The sequence below is a fragment of the Sminthopsis crassicaudata genome, chromosome 3 (genome assembly GCF_048593235.1).
Source record: "Sminthopsis crassicaudata isolate SCR6 chromosome 3, ASM4859323v1, whole genome shotgun sequence".
Classification (NCBI taxonomy): domain Eukaryota; kingdom Metazoa; phylum Chordata; class Mammalia; order Dasyuromorphia; family Dasyuridae; genus Sminthopsis; species Sminthopsis crassicaudata.
In genome coordinates, this window is record NC_133619.1 from 171,227,434 (window position 1) to 171,242,145 (window position 14,712).

Consider the following 14,712-nt stretch of genomic DNA (forward strand, 5'->3'; position numbering starts at 1 on the left):
TAGAAAGACAACAGACCTGGAAAACAGATCCAGGAGAGACAATTTGAGAATAATCGGACTCCCTGAAAAATGTGAGGAAAAAAAGAGCTTGGACACTATTTTCAAGGAAATTATCAAAGAGAACTGCCCAGACGTTCTGGAAACAGAGGGTAAAATAGACATTGAAAAAATTCATCGATCACCTACTGAAAGGGACCCTAAAATCAAAACGCCAAGAAATAAAGTGGCCAAATTCAAGAACCATCAGACAAAGGAAAAGATATTGGAAGCTGCTAGAAAAAAGCAATTCAGATATGGAGGATCCACAATAAGGATAACCCAGGATCTAGCAGCGTCCACATTAAAAGAACGCAGGGCCTGGAATATGATATTCTGAAAGGCTAAGGAACTTGGTATGCAGGCAAGAATAACTTACCCAACAAGAATGAGCATCGTTTTCCAGGGAAGAAGATGAACATTTAATGAAATAAATGAATTCCATCTATTTTTGATGAAAAAACCAGACCTACATAAAAGGTTTGATCTTCAAATACAGAACTCAAGAGATTTCTAAAAAGGTAAAAAGAAATCTTGAGAAATATGCTTCTGCCAAAAAAATATGTAAAGAACATATGTACAATTTGTCTTAGAAACTACAGGTGGAAAGGAAATTATATCATAAAAAAGTGTAAAGTCATGGTACTACATCTCATGAAGAGGCAAAGGTAACCTATTATATCTGAGAGAAAGAAAGGAGGGAGATGAACATAGTGTGTATCAATAGACATATTTGATTTATGGTGAAACTTCTTCCATTTCATTGAAAAGTGAAAGGGAAGGAATAAGCTAAGGGGAAGGGAATACAGAAATTTCAAGGAAAAGGGGTAAAATAAGGGGAGGAACTTTAAGGTGGGGGAGAGATCCTAAAAAGGGAGGGCTGTGAAAAGCAAGTGGTGTTCACCAGTTTAATACTGGGTAGGGGGGTAAGAGGGAAGGAAAAGGGAAAAGCATAAGCAGGGGTTAATAGGATGGCAAGCAATATAGAATTAGTCCTTCTAACCATAAATGTGAATGGGGCAAACTGCCTCATAAAGAGGAAGCAGTTAGCAGACTGGATTAAAAGTCAGAACCCTACTATATGTTGTTTACAGGAAACACACCTGAAACAGGATGAGACATTCAAACTAAAAGTAAAAGGGTGGAGCAGAATCTATTATGCTTCAGGCAAAACCAAAAAAGCAGGAGTAGCCATCCTTATCTCAGATCAAGCAAAAACAAAAATTGATCTAATTAAAAGAGATAAGGAAGGGCATTATATCCTGCTAAAGGGCAGCATCAATAATGAAGCAGTATCAATATTAAACCTATATGCACAAAGTGGTGCAGCATCTAAATTCTTAAAAGAGAAATTAAGAGAGCTGCAAGAGGAAATAGATAGCAAAACTATAATAGTGGGAGATCTCAACCTTGCACTCTCAGAATTAGATAAATCAAACCACAAAATAAATAAGAAAGAAGTCAAAGAGGTAAATAGAATACTAGAAAAGTTTGATATGATAGATCTTTGGCGAAAGCTAAATGGAGACAGAAAGGAGTATACTTTCTTCTCAGCAGTTCATGGAACCTATACAAAAATTGATCATATACTAGGGCATAAAAACCTCAAAATCAAATGCAGTAAGGCAGAAATAGAAAATGCATCCTTTTCAGACCATAATGAAATCAAAATTACATTTAATAAAAAGCCAGGGGAAAATAGACCAAAAAATAATTGGAAACTAAATAATCTTATACTAAAGAATGATTGGGTAAAACAGCAAATCATAGACATAATTAATAACTTCACCCAAGAGAATGACAATAATGAGACATCATACCAAAATGTGTGGGATACAGCCAAAGCAGTAATAAGGGGAAGTTTTATATCTCTAGAGGCCTACTTGCATAAAATAGAGAAAGAGAGGGCCGACGAATTGGGCTTACAACTCAAATTGCTAGAAAAGGAACCAATTAAGAACCCCCAGACAAACACAAAACTTGAAATTCAAAAAATAAAAGGTGAGATTAATAAAATTGAAAGTAAAAAAACTATTGAATTAATTAATAAAACTAAGAGTTGGTTCTATGAAAAAACCAACAAAATAGGCAAACCCTTAGTAAACCTGATTAAAAAAAGGAAAGAGAAAAAACAAATTGTTAGTCTTGAAAATCAAAAGGGTGAACTCACCACTAATGAAGAGGAAATTAGAACAATAGTTAGGAGCTACTTTGCTCAACTTTATGCCGATAAATTCGATAACTTAAATGAAATGGAAGAATACCTTCAAAAATATAGCTTGCCCAGATTAACAGAGGAAGAAGTAAGTAGTTTAAATAGTCCCATCTCAGAAAAAGAAATAGATCAAGCTATTAACCAACTTCCTAAGAAAAAGTCCCCAGTACCAGATGGATTTACAGGTGAATTCTACCAAACATTTAAAGAACAACTTACTCCAATGCTATATAAACTGTTTGAAAAAATAGGGATTGAAGGAGTCCTACCAAATTCCTTCTATGACACAGACATGGTACTGATACCTAAACCAAGTAGATCGAAAACTGAGAAAGAAAACTGTAGACCAATTTCCTTAATGAATATTGATGCTAAAATCTTAAATAAGATATTAGCAAATAGACTTCAGAAAATCATCCCCAGGATAATACACTATGACCAAGTGGGATTTATACCAGGAATGCAGGGCTGGTTTAATATTAGGAAAACTATTAGTATAATTGACCATATTAATAATTAAATTAATAAAAACCATATGATCATCTCAATCGATGCAGAAAAAGCATTTGATAAAATCCAACATCCATACCTACTAAAAACACTTGAGAGTATAGGAATAAATGGACTATTCCTTAAAATAATCAGGAACATATATTTAAAACCTTCAGTAAACATCATATGTAATGGCGATAAACTAGAACCTTTCCCTGTAAGATCAGGAGTGAAACAAGGTTGCCCACTATCACCATTACTATTCAATATAGTACTAGAAACGCTAGCCTCAGCAATAAGAGCTGAGAAAGAGATTCAAGGAATTAGAGTAGGAAATGAGGAAATCAAATTATCACTTTTCGCAGATGACATGATGGTATACTTAGAGAACCCCAAAGACTCTGCTAAAAAGCTATTAGAAATAATTCAGAATTTTAGCAAAGTTGCAGGATACAAAATAAATCCACATAAATCCTCAGCATTTTTATACATTACCAACACAATTCAACAGCAAGAGATACAAAGAGAAATCCATTCAAAATAACGGTCGATAGTATAAAATATTTGGGAATATATCTACCAAAGGAGAGTCAGGAATTATATGAGCAAAATTACAAAACACTTGCCACAAAAATAAAGTCAGATTTAAATAATTGGAAAGACATTCAGTGCTCTTGGATAGGCTGAGCGAATATAATTAAGATGACAATACTCCCTAAATTAATCTATTTATTTAGTGCTATACCAATCAGACTTCCAAGAAACTATTTTAATAACCTAGACAAAATAACAACAGAATTCATATGGAACAACAAAAGGTCGAGAATTTCAAGGGAAGTAATGAAAAAAAAAATAAGTGAAAGTGGTCTATCAGTACCTGATCTAGAACTGTATTATAAAGCAACAGTCACCAAAACCATTTGGTATTGGCTAAGAAATAGACTAGTTGATCAGTGGCATAGGTTAAGTTCACAGGGCAAGATAGTGAATAAAAATAGCAATTTAGTGTTTGACAAACCCAAAGATACCAAATTTTGGGATAAGAATTCATTATTTGACAAAAACTGCTTGGAAAACTGGAAATTAGTATGGCAGAAACTAGGCATGGACCCACATTTAACACCACATACTAAGATTAGATCAAAATGGGTCCAAGATTTAGGCATAAAGAACGAAATCATAAATAAATTGGAGGAACAGGGGATGGTTTACCTCTCAGACTTGTGGAGGAGGAAGGAGTTTGTGTCCAAGGGAGAACTAGAGACCATTATTGATCACAAAATAGAACATTTTGATTACACCAAATTAAAAAGTTTCTGCACAAACAAAACTAATGCAAACAAGATTAGAAGGGAAGTAACAAATTGGGAAAACATTTTTACAGTTAAAGCTTCTGATAAAGGCCTCATCTCCAAAATATACAGAGAATTGACTTTAATTTATAAGAAATCAAGCCATTCTCCAATTGATAAATGGTCAAAGGATATGAACAGACAATTTTCAGATGATGAAATTAAAAGTATTTCCACTCATATGAAAGTGTTCCAAATCACTATTGATCAGAGAAATGCAAATTAAGACAACTCTGAGATATCATTACACACCTGTCAGATTGGCTAAGATGACAGGAACAAATAATGATGAATGTTGGAGGGGCTGTGGGAAAACTGGGACACTGATGCATTGTTGGTGGAGTTGTGAAAGAATCCAACCATTCTGGAGAGCAATCTGGAATTATGCCCAAAAAGTTATCAAAATGTGCATACCCTTTGACCCAGCCATACTACTACTGGGATTATATCCCAAGGAAATACTAAAGAAGGGAAAGGGACCTGTATGTGCCAAAATGTTTGTGGCAGCCCTTTTCATAGTGCCTAGAAGCTGGAAGATGAATGGATATCCATCAATTGGAGAATGGTTGGGTAAATTATGGTATATGAATGTTATGGAATATTATTATTCTGTAAGAAATGACCAACAGGAGAAATACAGAGAGGCTTGGAGAGACTTACATCAACTGATGCCAAGTGAAACGAGCAGAACCAGAAGATCATTATACACTTCAACAATGATACTGTACGAGGATGTATTCTGATGGAAGTGGATATCTTCAACATAGAGAAGAGCTAATACAATTCCAATTGATTAATGATGGACAGAATCAGCTACATCCAGAAAAGGAACACTGGGAAATGAGTGTAAACTGTTATTTTTACCTTCTGAATCCAATTCTTCCTGTGCAACAAGAAATTTGGTTCTACACACATATATTGTATCTAGAATATGTTGTAATATATTTAACATGTATAAGACTGCCTGCCATCTGGGGGAGGGGGTTGGGGGAGGAAGGGGAAAAAATCTGAACAGAAGTAAGTGCAAGGGATAATGTTATAAAAAATTACCCATGCATATGTACTGTCAAAAAAAGTTATAATTATAAAATAAAATAAAAATTAAATTAAAAAAAAAGAATACATCCTCATACAGTATTGTTGTTGAAGTGTATAATGATCTCCTGGTTCTGCTCATTTCACTCAGCATCAGTTCATGTAAGTTTCTCCAGGCCTCTCTGTATTCATCCTGCTGGTCATTTTTTACAGAATAATAACATTCTATAGCATTCATATACCATAATTTACCCAATCATTCTCCAATTGATGGGCATCCATTCATTTTCCAATTTCTAGCCTCCACAGAAAGGGCCATTGGCAGCTTTTCTGCTAATTATTGTAATCCCAGGTTAGCGTCAACTCACATGTTCTACCCTATAACAATTTACCCAGGTACTGAAGATAAGAATTTAGTCCCACTTGCCTGGTAGAAAGTATTGTATTCTTTCTTGATGCAGGTAACATTTCTACGCCTGTCAGTTAAGTCTTCATTCAGAGGAAGACAATCTGACTGACATATTTTCACATCCATAGAATTTCTAATGAAGTCAGAGTCCAAGCAAAATGCCTCAGTTGGGAAACCACAAGAGCTGAAATCAATGAAAAATTTCATTCCAATCTCATAGTGGGATCAAAAGGTTGCACATAGGACTGATTTTTGGTTTTTATTTTTCTTTCTTACCAACTCCCTGGGAGAGGAAGTGTTAAGTGCCCCTTACTGTCCTGCTGTGTTATTGGCTATGAGAAAAGAATGTCTTCTCTTGACTCACCAGTATCTGTAGTACCTTGTCTGCTGGATCTCTAAGCTTTTAAGCACATTGAAATCAATAAAAAAAAAAGTAGCTAGAATCCCTTCAGGTGGCCAGGAAGGAATGGCAAATAAATTTGTTAAAATACATGGAAGAGACTTTTAAATCCCAGGATGATATAATTAAGCAAGAAAATCATGGAAATGTTTTATGGGGCGAGTCTTTCCAATACCTCTTTACTCCCTCTCTCACTCCTCTACTTTTAGGAAAGAAAGAGGTGGCCTAAATTATTATAATTTCCAAACTCTCAAATCAGAAAAATGATATGATGAAATTATTTACTTTTTCTGATTTGTGAATAGCAATAGAGACTGGACCTATTAGTTTAGGTGAAGAAACTGGATGAAGAAGCTCCTTCTACTAATGCAGGTTGGTACCATTTTTCTGGTACTACATAGCTGTTTTTTTTTTTTTTTATTTTAATTGTATGTTATTTTTCCAAATATATGAAAAGATAGTTTTCAACATTCACCTTTGCAAAATGACATATTCCAAATTTTTCTCCCTCTCCTTCCTTCTTTCCCCACTCCAAGAAAGCAAGCAATCTAATATAGGTTAAATATGTGCAGTTCTTCTAAATATATTTTTTTATATTCATCATGCTGTGCAAAAAAAATATCAGGTCAAAAGGCAAAAAAAAATGACAAAAGAAAAAACCAGCAAATAATAACCAAAAAAAATGCTTTTATTTACATTCAGTCTCCATAGTTCTCCTTTTGGATGTGAACGGCACTTTCCATCACAAGACTAATGGGATTGCCTTGAATTGGTGTTATATTCTTAAAGAGTTGCCTAAAGCATAGGGACACTAACTACCCAGCAGGACTATTCTCACCAAAGAAGGCACTGTGCTCTATAAACAAAGCAGAATTGCAAGCTCAAAACAGAAAAGAAAGGTGAGATGTGCATACTTAGAGATATCTCCACTCCAAGTATTCATATGGACTATGTATGCCCTATTTGTGGTAGCGCCTTCCAAGCTCATATTGGCCATATACATTGTACCACTACCCCAACATAATGATGCCATTTTCGTCTCTTTTTTGAGAATGGAGAACAACAATCAGACCACTGACTGACAGATTAAATAACTTGCCTAAAACCACATAACAAACAAGCAGGAGTTGAACCCAAGTCTTTCTTGTTTTCTATCCACGATGCTGCTTCTGATTTGTAATTTTATTTGTATGGCAAATTTTACAAAAGTATAAACATTAAATTACATTAAGGTGTACTTATAAAGAACTGCCTTTATTAAAAGTCTTAGAAAGTAATTTTATAAGTATTTGAAAATATATGTATAATTCAGCAAAAAAAAAAAAAAGGTTTAGTATGATTTTTTATAGGATTAGGCTTGTCGTGCATCTGTTGTTGAAGTTGATAGCATATTGTTCCATCCAGTGTTTTCAGGCTTTATATCTAGAAACATGGCAGCTAATCCTTGGCACCACTATACCATGCCACATGCTTGCTACAAATAGAGCTGGAGATGTACATAATAGGGGTTCTCAATCTTTTGGAACTTATGTATATTTTATTGTAATGCTTACTGATTTGATTCATTGCTACTATTTGTTCAAATATTTGGATTTTTCAAGACATTTCAATGACTTATGAATACAATTAGAATATCTTAAAATGAGGAATATGGTCATTGTAAAAGTAGCTTTTGTAAATAGTAGCCTGATTACTCCAATCAATTAAGAATTTATTCTGGGTAGGTAGGAATAATAAATATTAATTGGCTTTATTTTACTCTGTGTGCTTCCTATGGGGAAAATAGTTGAGCTAATCAAAAAAAAAAAAAAAAACTTAGGGTAATATTTGTGGTTATTTTGTGGCTTTACTTAGTGACCTCTTGAGGAATGAAGTTTGAGAGTTATTTTTTTTTTCTTATACTTACTAGTTATATATCTGTGGCAGTCACTTAACTTCTTTGACTTTGCAAAAACATCAACTGAATCCTTTCATTTTACAACAAAGGAAACTGATTCATAGAAGTTATGAATCTTGCTTGCAATCAGACTAGTCTTTGTCTTCAAAGTGCTTCTCTGTTTATCTCCTTTCCCCTCTTAGTTTTGCTCCTTTTATTTCTTTTGAAACAAGCTTCATTAAAGTGATCCAGGCCTCCTGAAAGATCAGAGGTGACTTTGTGACTTTCTGCCTATTCTTTATTCTATTTCCCTTATCAAATAGAGCCTCATTTATTATTGACAAGGATACTAGTTATTTGCTAAGTCCTTCTCAACTCATTTTACATATGAGAAAACTGAGGCAAGCATGATTAAGTGACTTGCCTGGGGTCACACAGCTAGTAAGTCTCTGAGGCCATATTTGAACTAACAAAGTTTAGTCTTCCTGGTTCCATGCCCAGAGCTCTACTCCTTCTGCTACCTAACTGCTCCACTATCTGAAATAAAAATGCATGCCAAATCTGGGGAAAGGAAAGGCATGAAAATCCAGAGTGGCCAAAGCTAGTCTGTACCATATTGTTCAGGGGAAACCTTTACACCCAGTTATAAATTGTGTTCAGACAGGAAGAACAGACATAATGGCCAAAAGAGAGCATAAGAGAAAGGTTATGCTACATTTTAAAGTGATTGAAAAAAACTGTAATTGGATGTAAGGGTTCTTTTTATCTTTTCTCCTCTCCAGGCAGAGGAAAGAAGAGCTATCTAGTTAGCTAAGTGATTTGTGGTAATGTCAGCTCCTGTCAAGCTATCAGGAGACTTTCTGATTGTTGGGGGTGGGTCTGGAACTGAATGTCAATCTGGAAAAATCAAAAGATGTTTGCTCAAGGATGCCTTTCAATTTGCAAGGTTCTATGAAAAATATGTCTTTTCCTCAAAGAACTTATAATCTATATTGGAGGCAGGGATGTTCTGAAGTGAGTCCAAACTGGATGGTGAGGGCTGCTGTCAAGTTTTCTTTGTGAGCATTTGTATCTTGGAAATCAGTTGAGTATTGATTGTCTAGAATAAAGAAAGTGATAGGGAAAATGTTAATAATTCAAATTAAACTTAAAAAGTCATGTTTTGGAGAACCTGTTGTTAAATATCAGTATATTCCTGGTCAAGGCTTGGATATACACAAAACAATTAAAAATATAATATAGCCTCTCATTGGAGGGCTGGAATAAAGAAGGTGCCCCGGTGGCAAAGAGTTGGCCAAGTAACAAAAAAAGATCTGATTAATTTTATAATGTGTTGGTGAGAACCAAAAGAGGACTCAGATGGATAAGACCAAGTCTGAGCAGAGGATACAGAATCAGAAGCCCTGGGTTTGCGGCTCAATTCCACTAGCAGTTTTTTGTATGATCTTTGGCAAATCATTTTACATTGGCTTATATTGGACCCTATCTTTTTATGAGGAAGAGTGCTGTCTAAAAAAGTAAGGTGCTACAGTAAAGTGTGAGTTATTATTGTTATTCTTTGAACTAAGAATTCTTCCAGACGCTATCCCCTATCAATATGCATTGCATCTTCTCTGCAATTTTGGTTGCTTTAGTTGCCTGAGACATTGAGAAATCTCTTATAATATGAAGTTCCTCAGCATTATTATTATTAATATTAGTTGCCAATCCTATACAAAAGTACATGATTTGGAGTTGTGGTTAATTTTATATAACTTACTTAAAGTCATGCTTACCCTTTTCAGGAAAAAAAAGAGGTTGGAAAAGGATATAGAACTCTAAGGTAATTGCAATGGTATCTTCAGAAAACTGATATCATAAGTACATTTTGGCAGTCTAGTAAAAAAATAAGATCTATGATCAACATATTATTTCTAACTAGAAGTTGAAAGCAAAGAAGACAATTTATCACCATTTGTTTGCATCAAATTATACAGGCTGATCAGGTTAATCCTATGTTTTGGATGCTGGAGAATGAAAAGCATTCCCTCTGTGCTCTTAGAGAGACAACAAGCAGGGATAAAGTAGGGCATGCTGGTTTTCATGTCAAGCATACTCAGGGAACTCTGGACAAGCTTATGTATATTGTGAGCAGCAGCTAATTGAGGAAGGCAGGATCCAGGGGATCTTATAATACAACACACAATAAATTGATAGTTTTGTAGCATAGACTCTCACAACTATAGGAATCCAGAGAAGGGAAAGAGTAGTGTGGATCAGGGCATCTGGAAAAGTTGAGGCTTGAGCTAAATATTGGAAGATGGGTAGGGCTTGGCAAGGGCAAGAAGAGACAGGAGAAGGCATTCTAAGCAAATGTTTTCTGTGATCATCTGCATCTGGTAATGAAAGACCATGTTGATATATGTTATATGTAATAAACAGTACAGAACTTGGGGCAGAAGAATAAACATGCCAAAGTTGGTATTCCCTTTAACGAGGATCCTGGGTATTCTCCCCTTCCCCATTTTTGTACCTTCCTTCTTCAGAACACTCCTGCTGAATTATATTCTCTTGTAGAATTCTCCCCTTGCCTTATTAAAATCAAAAGGCAGAATTTGGAATGATCCCTAATGTTTTGATTCCAGGTGGACATGTGCCCAAACTTTGCAAATTAAACATGTGCCTATTCAGAGGAAAATAATTTGCTTCCAAAATCCAAACTCTGCCCTCTGATTCATGCCTAGTTTCTTATTGAATTCCATGGGAACTCCATATTCTTGTCCAAAAGCAGAATTTGGCATGATTTCTTCACATTCTACTTGGAAGAAGCTTCTGACATGAGATGTAGCTCAATCAGATCTTTCACTGGAGGATGGGCTTCCATATCCTTAAGTCAACTGCTCAAACCAATTTGCTTCCAAGCATTGTCATTTCAGTCAATGGCAACCATTATTTCTGGGTCCCTCAGGCTCCAAACTACCTTGGAATCACCTAAGACCCCTCACTCTCCTTTTTCTCCCAATTGCAATCACCAAATCTTATTATTTCTTTGTCCCTCTCAGAATTATGCTATTTTTACAATGCCAAACTCAGCATTTGGTACAACAAGATTCTAACTGGTATTCTGCACTCTCCCTCTTAAATCCATAAAATAGAATCATAGAATATTAGAGCTGGAAAAGACCATAGAAATTATGTGATATTACTGCTTTTTTTTAGAAGCCCAGAAGAGTTAAATGACTTGCACTTTATGACAAAAGTCACATAGTCAACAAACATTTATTCTCTCAGTGCTAAGCATTGGGGATAAAAATACAAGCAAAAAGAGAGATAATAAATGTCTTCAAGAAGCTTACATTCTCATGATGGAAGACAACACATGAGAGAGAGAGAGAGAGAGAGAGAGAGAGAGAGAGAGAGAGAGAGAGAGAGAGAGAGAGAGAGAGAGAGAGCTAGCTGAAAGGGGGGTGGAGAGAAGATATCTATGAGGGTATGGTAGTAAAATCTTGGAGAAAACAAAAAGTGAGCTGTTGCCACCACCTAGCAACATAAACTGTCCAGCTTGTGAGGGCTCCTTCTGAAAAACTGCTTGCTTTTAGAACTATGCATATCTGTTCTAAGTTTTTTTTTTTTTTTTTTTTTTTTTTTTTTATCACTGAGGGATGGAAATAAAATTATTGTTTTATTAATGGAACAAATAAGGTGCATTTTTGAAAAATGTTTCCAGGAGAGAGTCTTTTAATGTGTATATGCCACCAGTGAACAAATATGTCCTTCTCACCTCAAAAATCATATAAGAAAATGGAGATTAGGGAAAGAAAAGAAGAGCAGAAAATATTTTCTCTCTTCTGAGACTCAGCAAAATTTTCCACTAATTACTGAATGGAGTAAAATGTAGTGACATTTTGTAAAGCAGTAGCCTTGTTGCTGTCAGGTAAAATTTAAGCACCATGAGGGCAAGGAATACTGTGTTTTTGTATTCCTTTCCCCAGCGCCTAGCATAGTGATTGTCACCTAGTAAACACTTAATAAATGCTTATTGATTAATACTAGCTCTTAAGCAAAGGCCTTACAAACTTCCTTCCTAAGAACTAAACCTCCCTTTTTATCCTTATGTCCCTTGTTATTGCAGTAAAGTCTGACTCAACCTATTTTTCTTCCTCTACATTAAGATTTTCACATCAGAGAAACCATACATGCTATTATTAGTTAGGCTGCCTCTTCCACTTCTTTTCACCAAATTTTATCCTTCCTTAAGAGAAAGAATTTTTATTTTAAGGCAAGTATCCTAAGCCATGCCGGTGTAAATTTGGGGCCATGGGAGTGGAGCAGGGGAGAGACAAGGGAAGAATGGAGGAAGAGTTAACCTTAACCTGCCTTTTCCTCATGTGCCAGCCCTTATGAGAGCTCCATAAAGGGGAACTTTCCTTTGAATTTCATATGTACTTGTGGAAGAGTGTACCCTTGGAAGTTTTTTTGAGTAAGTAACCTTGTAGAGTTTTTTGTGAGAGGAATGAAGGTATTTGTATCAGTTGTTCTTACTATTGACCTTACCAAATACTTATTTTTAGAATCTAATTAAGTCTGTCTAGCTTATGAACAAGCCTGGTGAGGCTTGTGAACAAAAATATTAGGGAAACTACTCCTTCAACCGTGATTATCCTGAGGGTCCTGAGGAAAGATTTAGTGCCTGCTCTATGAGAAATCATAGAGCAATGTGTGGGGAAGTTGCATAAGTGATCCTCAAAACTGTACTGCTATAGTTTTACTTTATCTCTATCATATCTTAGCATTTTCCTTTCTACTCTTAGCATGAATACCATCACTTCCTCCTTCATTTCTCTTTTTGTTATATTTAGCATTTAAAGTAAGCCTCATCTAATTTTAGTCTATAACTTTGTGAAAATTATTTACATAAGACTATCCCACTGTTTTGTATTTGCCTTCAGTTACCTGTTTATTTCCTCTTATCTGTTTCTTTTTAAAATCTACATATTCCCTTTGCAGTCTCTTTAGACATATTCCCCACTTCTTACTTATCAATTGTAACTATGTTGCTAGAACTTTAATTTTTTCTTAGACTTTCCCATCCCTCTTGAATCAATTCATCCTGTTTCAATTCCTTGAAAATTGCTCTTCCAAAGTTCATTGTCCATATTAACCTGCTCCCAAAGTTCTTCTATGTTATGCTCTCTATGAAGACATGGCACTGCCTTCTAAGATTCCTATCATTTCCAGTTCAATGCTATTTATAACTTTAGGGCTTGTTTATGTGTGTGTTTCTATCAGCTAATAATATAATATGCTTGCCCTAATTCACCTATGTTATTATGGGCTCTTGTTGTAGTCAAGACCACAACTTCCTTTATATCTAACCTCCAGAGAAACCATAATGCTTTTCCCAGAAGACATGCATAAAAGACTATCATTTTTGGTGTGTGCATGGAGAAAATGTAATATAAACAATGAATGGATTTTATGTAATGCAATTATTTAATAAAAACTAATTAGGAAACCTGGTTATGATTGTTTTTCAACAGTGTGACCTATTTGAAAGTAGAACCTCTTTCAAATCATTCACTGTTCATTGACTAATATTAAAAGGATTATGTTCTTTGGTTCTTTATGCTTTTGTTTTTAACAGCACTGTCACTGACTTTTAAAATGCTTTCTTAAGTATTTCTGTACAACATTAGCTGATTTGGAATACAGAAACACTATGATCCAAAGTCTTAAAGTGAAGTACTGACTGTTATTTTAAAGGAATATCAGGTGATACTGGGAAATTTCTCTTTTAGCTTTATAGAAGAATGGGTTTTCTCTTTTGGCAAAAAAAGATCTCTGTTTTGAAATGTCCTGAAATTTTGTAATATGCATGAAATGAAACCTAGTATTTAAATTTGTTAGAAGTAGATTATTTGATTGCATGTTTCTTTCTATTTTACTATTAAGCAAAAAGTTTCTAGGTCAGATATAAAATTTGGCAAATTTATGACAAATCTTCCATAGCTACTAACAACATTTTCTCTTGTGCTGACTTTAGCTTTGGTCCTGCTAGCAATTGTCAGTTTTCTTTTCTCTTTCTTTTTTAATGATACCTTCAAGACAAGCTAGTAATACAAAATTTCTAATGTGCTCCCTAGGTAAGTAGGAGTTAACATAAAATCTTAATCTGGTGGCTAAAGGCTCAGAATACAAGCAAGATTGCCTGCACCTATCACCATAGCAAATTTTTCTCAATCAAGTTACTTTGTCAGACCATGCTAATACCCAATATGTGTACAATTAATTAGACTAATCCATAAGTAGCTTTGTTTGACAGATTTCCTTCCTATTTGATCAGATAATTTTTGTCAGATAACAAAAAATTGGAAATAAGACTTATAAGACTTACCCTTCACTAGATGTTATACTTCTTTCATTCAATTCACCCTGAGGATACTCTAGAAGTTATATTCTAAGGCTTTATGACTTATCCAATGAGCATCTTTGAACTGGCTACTGAACCAAAAGCTGATGCTATTTCTTCTAAGTAGAATCCTACACTATTTACCTTTCTACTCAACACACAATGACAAAGAGATGCTAACACTCTTCCAAAGCCAGTTCCTTAATTCCTCTCTTCCTCAGATTTTTAATCTGCAAAGTGGTATATTATGTAGAAATTCCATTCCCTTTTTATTAGCCAGAAATTATTACAATTGACTGATGTATACAGCATCTCCAAGGTAATGCTGGGCTACAGAAGCATACTTGTACATCATATACTTCTCCATCAAGAGAAGCATGGCTATTAATAAGAATCTATTTTATATTATAACTGATATCTAAGTCCAAGACATTCCTTGGACTTTCTTTTTTTTAAGTTATCTGTGTAGACACTTAAACAGATATGTGTATTTATAAAGGGTTTAGATA

General features: G+C 34.8%; 1 long non-coding RNA gene across 4 annotated transcripts in view; it reads left to right on the top strand.

The window, feature by feature from the left end:
• Positions 1-14,712, top strand: part of LOC141560810 (uncharacterized) — a 1,071,928-nt gene that overhangs the window by 948,002 nt on the left and 109,214 nt on the right. The gene's annotated exons all lie outside the window — the stretch shown is intronic.